Source organism: Caretta caretta, chromosome 28 (assembly GCF_965140235.1).
Source record: "Caretta caretta isolate rCarCar2 chromosome 28, rCarCar1.hap1, whole genome shotgun sequence".
NCBI classification, from domain to species: domain Eukaryota; kingdom Metazoa; phylum Chordata; order Testudines; family Cheloniidae; genus Caretta; species Caretta caretta.
Window position 1 is genome coordinate 11,329,256 of NC_134233.1, and position 10,129 is coordinate 11,339,384.

General features: G+C 51.8%; 1 long non-coding RNA gene across 1 annotated transcript; it reads right to left on the reverse strand.

The window, feature by feature from the left end:
* Positions 1-525: 525 nt before the first annotated feature.
* On the reverse strand, positions 526-5,549 carry LOC142070282 (uncharacterized). The gene is made up of 2 exons (XR_012666248.1): positions 4,637-5,549; positions 526-1,809 (listed from the first exon to the last, which is right to left on the reverse strand). It is a non-coding gene; the product is annotated as an uncharacterized LOC142070282 (long non-coding RNA).
* Positions 5,550-10,129: the final 4,580 nt, after the last annotated feature.

Below are 10,129 nucleotides of genomic sequence, written 5' to 3' on the forward strand. Positions count from 1 at the left end.
TAGGTCTATTTTGGGGAGAGATGCAATCATTTAGTTCAGAGTGGGAGCCGTGTTAGTCTGTAGCAGCAAAAAAACAAAAACAAAACGAGGAGTAGTTCTGGCACCTTAGAGACTAACACATGTATTTGGGCACATTTGATGGTGTGGCTGATGTGATTAGGTCCGAGGATGGTGTCCCTAGACTAGATATGTGGACAGAGTTGGCAATGGGTTTGTTGCAAGGATAGGTTCCTGGGTTAGTGTTTTTGTTGTGTGGTTGCTGGTGAGTATTTGCTTCAGGCTGGGGGGCTGTCTGTCAACGAGGACCAGCCTGTCTCCCAAGATCTGTGAGAGTGAGGGATCATCCTTCAGAATAGATTGTAGATCCTTGATCCTGCGCTGGAGATCTTTTAGTTGGGGGCTGAAGTTGATGGCTGGTGGCGTTCTGTTCCTTTCTTTGTTGGCCTGTTCTGGAGTCAGTGACTTCTGGGTATTCTTCCTTTCAGCAGGTGGGTGTGGCGGTTCAGTGATGAGACAGAACACAGCTTTATGCAAGCAAACAGGCTGGTCAGCTGAGATGGGCCGTTCTGCCCCCCCGCCTTCCACCTTCTCCTTTTATTATATTTCTCCCCCTAAGCATTACACACTGCTACACAAAGGAATGTATGACGTTAATTCATATACTTAGTTACCATCCCCTATCTACTACAATCCTGGTTCTCAGGCCTTGAGCCCAGGCTAAGAAAGCCTCCCACAGTTGCTGTCCAAACAATCAAGTTCTCATGGTTCATATCTAGCCCTTGTCCTTGGATAGAGCAATGTGTGCATTGCTTCTACGAAACAGTCAGGGTGTGCCCCACCTGCTTCCAGGTGGAATAGCTAAACATTAACCCTTCATCTCCCCGTTTTTTATTTATTGATATTTGGCCATCTCATGGTAGCCGTCAATTTGTTTTGTCATGCTATTTAACTCCCAGACAGACAAGGACATAACCTGGGGAGCTTTCCAGGGCAAAATTTTACAAAATCTTAACAAGGAAAGAATACATTGTACACAGCAGCAGCAAAAAATAAGCCCAATGATTACAAACACAAAATAACCAAAAGCTCAACATCTGCAATTTAATCATCTAAAAGGGGTACACTTCTTTTACTACAATTGTCACCAGCAAAAGGCAATATAAATATCATTCTACTAAAACAGCAAAGGGTGCCATCACTTACATTTGCAGGAATATAATTAAAGGTGCGTGAACCGCAAGTAAAAACCCATCCTGATGGTAGGATGATATGGCCATAATTATATGAAACATTAACAGCATGGGAACAATTTAAAAGAGGTTGAGAAATTTTTCGACAGCCTAAGGGCACCTTTATACTCGTACAATTAACTACACGCGCACAGGTAACATTTGCTATTGAAGCCAATCTTTCCCATATGTTATATGTCATTCGGGCTTATAACGGGGGAGGCGCTTCCGAGCCAACCCCTACAGGAAATAGCAGGCACAAAAGGCACACAATCATCACAGAATTAGCAGTGATTTGGGCGAGAATCGCCACAAACAAAGTCTCAGGAGTCTCTGGCTGTTGATCTGCTGCCAGTCTTCGTTGAGCCGCGGCGACCAATGCTTTTACTGCTCCCCATGTCACGGGCTGGCTTGGGACGCTACGCCTCCTCCGTTTCCGTCCCGTCGTTGTCGACTCGGGGGGCAACGCGGTCTCCTCCAAGGTCAGCTGAAACTCCGGTATGGGATTCGACAGTCCCTGGTGCCATGCCATGTTGTTTAAGTGCCGGTCGCACACACCGAGCTGGAACCCACAACGGTCCTGCAGGGAGAGACACAGCAGCATATCCCCGACCCCAAGTGATTAGAGGTACTGGGCCCAGCCACTGTGGATCGGGCAGCTGACAGTAATAGACACGTGGTCTTTCCAGTACCTCAGATTTGTGAAAATGCTGATCCGCAGGGGTCTGCTGATCTGCATTCAGTGTTAAATTATTTAAAGTAAACAAGAGGATATGCATTTGTTGTTAAATGTCTCCTAAGGTTCGGAGACGCAGCTCCCCTTGTTTTAATTGTTTATCTAGCAAGGTTTTGAGTGTGCGATTGGCACGTTCAACAATGGCTTGGCCCGTGAAATTATAAGGGATTCCGTGTGTAAGACGGATGTCCCAGCGGGCACAAAAGGTGGAGAGGGCTGCAGAGCAGTAGGCTGGGGCATATCTGTTTTAATTTGGCAGGGGCGACCCATAACAAAAAGGCAGGCCAGCAAATGGTGAATAACTTTGTTAGTGGCTTCCCCACGTTGTGGGGAAGCCCAAAAAAAAACTTAAATAAATATCAACGGAAACATGTAAAAACAAATAGGGGCGGAATTGTGGCACATGAGTAACATCCATCTGCCACAGCTGATTTGCTGCGGTACCTCGGGGGTTAACGGCATAAGAAAAAGTAGGAGCAGCAGCAGCACAGTGGGGGCAGGAACGAACAATGGAACGTGCATGATCAGCAGGAATGTGAAACTGCCGGGCCAAAACAGAGGCAGACTGATGAAAAAAGGCCTGGCTTTCAATGGGGTCAGAAAAAAGGGAATTTACCTGACCACGCAACGCGCGACCGGCGCGTGCATTGCCCTCAGTGAGTGGCCCAGGCAGAGGGGTATGACTGCAAATATGAGCAACAAAATAAGGGAAATGACAAGTGGCAAAAAGGTGCTGCAAAAACAAAAACAGGCGAAGGAGGTCTGCATCAACCTGAGGGGTAATGAGGGCAAGGGGTAAATGATCAATTACCTAATAAACATAATAGGTATCCACAATTAAATTAAAGGGACAATCAGCAAAAGGTTGAAAGGCCAAAATAACAGCAGCTAATTCTGAGGGCAAAGGGGGATGGTAAAAAAAACAATCTTTTAAATCTAACACACAAAGTTGATCGGTTTGAGGAATTAAATTTGGATTTGGCAAGCCAAATTGCAAGGGGCCCATAGGTTGGATGCGTTTATTTATTTCCCTTAAATCATGTAACAGTCGCCAAGCACCCGATTTTTTCTTAATAACGAACACCGGGGTGTTCCAGGGACTGTGGAGCTCTCCAGTCGCTGTGCTTGCAAATGCTGCTGCACAAGCGAATGAAGTGCTTTTAGCTTTTTTAGAGGGAGGGGCCACTGATCAATCCATACGGGCTCTAAGGATTGCCATACCAAGGGTAAGGCGGAGGGCACGGTGGGTGAGGGAGGGTTTTGGGCCATCAAATGTTAATATCGAGGGTGGTGTCTAACTTTGTAAGTAAATCACGGCCCCAAATATTGAGGTGGACAGGGAGCACAAAAGGGCGGATAGTAGCAAGGGTATGGCCTCCCGGTTTAGAGACCGTGACCCAAGACAAACTTTGGCGCCCGGGTTTGCTACCCCCGATCCCCCACAATTCTTTAGAAGGAACCGTAGGCCAATTAACCGGCCACTCCAGATCACGAATCACCGTAACGTCAGCTCCAGTGTCCACCAGCCCTGTAAAAGGAACATCATCTAAGAGAAGTGTTAGCTGAGGCTTCGAGGGGCGGACTGACATTGTCAGAGCAACAAGTGGAGAAGACGCGCTGTGAGACGGCGAGTGAGACAACGTCGATCCAAAGCCGCCTCCGCCCCGAGTTCGATCCTCGGCAGCTGGCACCTGATAGGGGACTAAAATCAATTGTGCAATTGACCGTCCACGCGGGAGCGACTGTGGAAGATGAGTCCACACCTGAACCTTAACAATGCCAGTGTAATCAGCATCAATGACCCCTGGAATGACAAAAAAGCCCTGTTTCCCAGCATGTGAGCGAGGGAGAACAAGACCTACAAAGCCGGCAGGGAGAGGTCCCGTCACCTGTGTAGGTATGGCACAGACCTCCCCTGGCAGCCGAAAGTCAGTGTCCTCCTGCATGATCAAATCAAGCCCTGCACTTCCAGCAGTCGCCGCCCTCATAGAGTCTATGGATTCCAAGGCAGAGGAGCGATTGCCTGAGTAGGAAACACCCCCGTTTGGCCCTGGGTTCGGGGGGGACCCGTCGCGCGGTTTCCCGACCCGCTACGACACTGATTAGCCCAGTGATAACCTTTCCCACACTTGGGGCACTTCTTTGAGGGTCGGGCTGGTGCCTTAGATGAGCGGCACTCCCGCTGAAAATGACCCTCCTTACCACAGCGGTAACAACGCTTCCCCTCCTTCCCAGTTTTTCTGAGGGCGGCAGCCAGAACTCCAGCCTTGTGGGCTTGTGTGCCAATGTTCTGGCACGCCCGCAGCATGTCTGAGAGCTCTAAAATACCAGAGGCTTGTGCTGCCTGGAGAGCACGGCGGCAATCCTCGTTTGCATTTTCAACTGCCAATTTTAACAGGAGCTCGTGAGCTGCCTCAGTGTTATCCACCTGTCGGAGGATAGCCTCATGCAATCTGTTGGTAAAATCCAAAAAGGACTCTGAGGCACCCTGACGGATACTGACAAAGCTTTTGGTAGGCTTGCCTGAATCCGGGACCTTCTTGAAAGCATGCTGGGCACAGGTGGAAATAATGGGGAAGACGGCCTGAGGGAGTTGAGACTGCATCTCAATAGTAGCAAACGGGCCCTCCCCTGCCAATTGCTCATAAATGATACCGTGCGCTGCATGTACCTGAGCTTGGCGTTCTGCCATCTGCCGATACTCACTAAGCCAAATAACATACTGACTAGGTGATAACATCATGCGCAGCAGCGTTTTCCAATCCTCAGGGATTAGGGAGTACCCAGTACCTATCCCTTCAACGAGACCACGCACAAAGGTGCTAGTCAGGCCAAACTCACGAATTGCTTTCCTCACCTCTCTAACCACCGAGTATGACAAAGTGGTCCAGGTGCCCACGGGGTTGCCCTGGTCATCATTCTGCCAGGTCACCGGGCAAACGGAGACCAGATCAGCCAGCTCCTCCGCTGTAAGATCTGATCGAGCTTTCGCTGCGTGAACCATTTGTTGCACCAGCGAAAGCTTCTGAGCAGATGCAGATGACCCTCCGGGGGGCCCCGGAGCATGGGGCCCCACGGAGGGAGGGTGATCACGCACTGGCTCTGGTGGGGAAGGCAAGGGAGGCGGTGGTAATGAAGACACTGGGGGCAAAGCAGGGAGAGGGGGGGCTGTGGGTACGGGAGAGGGTCTTTCCGAAGCGACACGCTGGGTTGCATCAGTAGAAGGGGGGAGAGCTGCAACGGGGATGGCTACAGGAGCCGACGGGCGTGGCGAGATCACCAGCCTCGTGAAAGAGGGCCTATCCGAGGTGACACGCAGTATCGCGTCGCGACAGAGGTGCCAGGCATGTAGAGCCTGCACGGGCGCCCGAGGCTCTTTGTGCAATGTCTGGCCCAATCGCTCCCAGTCCGCTAGCTTAAGGCTTCCGGCTTCAGGATACCACGGGCACTGGGCACGCACCTCCTGTAGCAGGAGAGTAAGTGCTCGAGCCGGGCAGTCATGCTGAGCCTTACGCAGCAAATACTGCAGCTCATTGCGGTGTTGCACTTGCAAAGCAGAGAGGGAGCTTCCCATACTTACCACAATGAAAATTACTCACCGGGATCCACGAAGCGGATGAGTGACGCGTCTGAAACCCTTGCCGGGTGAGGTGAGTTCTGAGGGCCCCACGTTTGGGCGCCAGTTGTGGCAGTTCAATGATGAGACAGAACACAGCTTTATGCAAGCAAGCAGGCTGGTCAGCTGAGATGGGCGTTCTGCCCCCCCGCCTTCCACCTTCTCCTTTTATTATATTTCTCCCCCCTAAGCATTACACACTGCTACCACAAAAAGATACACAAAGGAATGTATGACGTTGATTAATATACTTACTTGCATCTATTATCTACTACAATCCTGGTTCTCAGGCCTTGAGCCCAGGCTAAGAAAGTCTCCCGCAGTTGCTGTCCCAACAATCAAGTTTTCATGGTTCATATCTAGCCCTTGTCCTTGGATAGAGCAATGTGTGCATTGCTTCTACAGAACAGTCAAGGTGTGCCCTGCCTGCTTCCAGGTGGAATAGCTAAACATGAACCCTTCACTGAACCTCATCAGATTTCTTTTGGCCCAATCCTCTAATTGGTCTGGGTCACTCTGAACCCTATCCCGACCCTCCAGCGTATCTCCCTCTCCGCCCAGCTTAGTGTCATCTGCGAACTTGCTGAGGGTGCAATCCATCCCATCCTCCAGATCACGCACAAAGATGGTGAAGAAAACCGGCCCCCAGAGTGACCCGTGGGGAAGCGGGGGAGGGGGTGGAGGAGAGGAGGCAGACGGTGAGTGGCAGGGACCCCACAGAGGGGGGTGCAGTGGAGGAGAGGGGGAAATCATCCAGGCAGCGGTGGGCAGTGTGGGCTGGGAGAAGGGGCGAGGCAGATACAGGAAGAGATGGAGCACAGGGGGGAAATGGGGCCCAGGCACCCGGGGCCTGGTCATCGTTGGCACCAGGAGAGGAGAGGAGACAGAGACAGAGTGTGTGTGATGGCCAACATACTAGAGGAGAGACAGAGAAAAACATGGTAGGATAGCAAGCAACTCACCTCCTGGAGTCATCTGTCATGAAGCGGGACTTCATGTTTCCTCTGAATTGTGTGGGGGTGCCTCAGTTTCCCCTATGCAGTTCTTAAGGATCTAGGGGGTGGGGTAAGGGTGTATGATCATTGCAGAGCTCTGGAGGGCAGGTGTGTGCAGGGGTCTGGACACAGAGAATGGCCGACACCCTCTTTCCTGGCACCTGATTCCCTGGGCCCTTCCCCCCTGCAAGGTGAGAGCTAAAGGGTTGGAGAACAAAGGAATCGGGTGCCCTCCTGGCCGGGGACAGGGACAAAGCCCAGAGGAGGAGGGGCTGGGGGGAGTTTCAGTTGGGGGCTGGCTGGAGACATGGAGTGAAGGGCAGACGGGGTTGTCTGGCTCACTGCCCCCCAAAATGGACCCGGCTGAGGGGTCCTGTTCTCTGCACCTGCAAGCTCTGTTTTAGACCATGTTCCTGTCATCTAATAAACCTCTGTTTTCCTGGCTGGCTGAGAGTCCCGTCTGACTGCGGAGTTGGGGGGCAGGACCCTCTGGCTTCCCCAGGACCCCGCCTGGGCGGACTGGCTGTGGGAAGCGCAGGGAGGGGCAGAGGAGGCTGAAGGCTGAAGGAGGCTGAAGACGTGTTGTGCGTGTCGTGTTGCATGTGTCGTGTGACGTGTTGTGTGTGTGACGTGTGTCGTTTTGTGTGTGTGTGACGTGTTTATGTGTGCGTGTTGTGGTCCATGTTGAGTGTGTGTGTGCCATGTTGTATGCCGTGTTGTGTGCATGTGACGGTGTGTGCCGTGTTGTGTGCATGTGACGGTGTGTGCTGTGTTGTGTGCCGTTTTGTGTGCATGTTGTGTGTGTCGGTGTCATGTGTTGTGTGAGATATTTGTGTCTCGTGTTGTGTGTCGTGTGTCGTGTTGTCTGTGTGTGTGTCGTGTTGTGTGTGTGTGAGTGATATTTTGTGTGCGATGTTTTGTGCATCGTGTTGTGTGTGTGTGTCACGTGTGCCGTTTTGTGTGTCATGTGAGGGGTTGTGTGTCGTATTGTGTGTGGGTGTCGGTGTCGTGTGTGATTTCTGTGTCACGTTGTCTGCCGTTTTGTGCATCTCGTGTGTGTGTGTGTATGTGTCGGTGTCGTGTATTGTGTGTGATTTTTGTGTGTCGTGTTGTGTGCTGTTTTGTGTGTCATTTTATTTGTGTGTCATGTTGTTTGTGTGTTGGTGTCCTGTGTTGTGTGTGTGTGAGAGACGTGTTTCTGTATGTGTGACGTGTTCTCTCTGTGTGTGTCGGTGTCGTGTTTTTGTGTGTGATGTTTTGTGTATGTTGTCTTGGGTGTCCACACAGGGTAATGCACAAAGCATTCCCCTCATGGAGGAAGAGTGACACAACGTGGCCACTCAGGAGTAACACACAAACAATCCCCCCCCTCCCTCCCCGGAGCAACAGTGATGTGTGTGGCCAATTCAGGTCATGCACAAACCATTTCCCTCATGGAGAAAGAGTGACACCAGGTGGCCAATCCAGATAATGCACAAACCATTTCCCTCACAGAGCAACAGTGACACCGGGTGGCTAATCCAGGTATTGCACAAAGCATTTCCCTCATGGAGCAACAGTGACACTCGGTGGCCACTCACGGTAGTGCACAAATAATTTCCTTAACGGAGCAACAGTGACACCGGGTGGCCAGTCAGTGTAATGCACAAATCATTTCCCTCCTGGACCAACAGTGAGACCGGGTGGCCACTTGGAGTCATGCAGAAAGCATTTCCTCACGGAGCAATGGTGACACTGCGTGGCCAATTCAGGTAGTGCTCAAATCGTTTCCCTCCTGGCCCAACAGTGAGACCGGGTGGCCAATTCAGGTCATGCTCATTTCCCTCATGGAGCAAGAGTGACACCGGGTGGCCCCTTGGAGTAACACACAAATCATTTCCTCACGGAGCACCCGTTGCACAAACTGAGTTTAATAATAATAATAATAATAATAAAGAAAAAATAGTTTCACTAGAAAAGGTAGATTTTCAGTGATTATAAGGGATAGCAAACAGAAGAAGGCAGATTACTAAGCAAATACAAATACACACACATACTAAGCCTAAGATCTTAAAGAGACTGGATTCAAGAAGTCATTTCCCATCCTAAATGTCTTTTGGCAACTTGAAGAGTTTCTGTAGCTTAGACTTCCCGTTGTTTCTCTTTACAGACTAGACTCCTGTCTTAGTCTGGACTTCCCCCTTCTCATTCCCTTTGTCTCTTCAGGTACTTTCAGCAGCCTTTCTACTGCCCTGCATGATTTTCCTCCGCTCCGACTTCTCCATGGCTCCCGAGACCTCACCTGTGGGAATGCACACCTACCCGGGTCCTACAAAGGGAGACGGCACCAGGAGAGCAGAGGAGAGAGAGCGAGTTGGCGAACACACGAGAAGACGGCGAGTGCGGACGAGGAACTGGAAGCGCCGACCTGGCAGCCGGGTCTGCAGCGGGCAGAGAGCGGAGGCCTGGTTCCGCCTCCTTGGAAAGAGGCCCAAGCGGCTCAGGCCCCTCCTGCCGCGTTCCCCTCCGGCGAGAGCTCCGGCACCATTCCTCGCCAGAGCCGCTGCGAGAGCCGAGCCGGAGCCCTCGCTCCCCAGCGCTCGCCGGGGGCTGGGAATCTCGCCCTCGGCCCTGCCGCCCTCTTCCCTCCCGCCCACACCGGCCCCACGCGCCGCCCAGAGACCGAGTTCCCCCGACCGTCCCCGCTCCGCTCTCGCCCCGCGGGGGGTCGTCTCCGGGGTGGGATTTCGGTGTCGTGTCCTCTGCCGTCTTGTGTGTCGTGTGACGTGTCGTATGTCGTGTCGTGGGTGTGTGAGACGTCGTGTGTGTCAGTGCTGTGTGTGAGAGCCGCCGTGTGCTGTGCGTGTGTGCGTGAGTGTGTGTCGGCGTGTGTGAGAGACGTGATTGTGTGTGTGAGACGTTGTTTGTCATGTGGTGTCGTGTATGTGTGAGACGTGGTTGTGTGTTTTCTTGAGTGTTTTGTTGAGTGTGTGATGTGTTGTGTGTCCGTGTTGCTGTGATTTTTGTGTGTGTGACAGGTTGTGTGTCATGTTGTGCATGTGCGCGTGCGACGTGCAGTGTAGCCGTGACATGCTGTATACGTGCAACGCGCAACGTGCCTGCGATGCGCACTGTGTTGTGTGTGCAACATGTGACGTGCTGTCTACAACGTGCAACAGGCTGTGTGTGATGTGTTGTGCATGTGACATGTAAAGTGTGACGTGCAACATGCTGTGTGTTCCACGTGCAACGTGTCAGTGTCATATGTGTGTCTCAATGTCGTGTGCCATTTTGTGTCGTGTGCCATTTTGTGTCACGTGTCATGTTGTGTGCGTCGTGTCTGTGACATGTCGTGTGTGTGCGTGCGACGTGTTGTGCATGTGCATGTGCATAGTCAGACAAGTGCGTGACGTGATATGTGCGACATGCGACAAACTGTGTGTGCGAAGTTGTGTGTATGCGACGTATGTGCAACATGCTGTGTGTCTTTGAGTGTGTGTGAGACGTGTTGTGAGATGTGTTGTGGGTCATGTTGAGTGTGAGACGTGTTATGGGTCGTGTTGAGTGTGTGAGT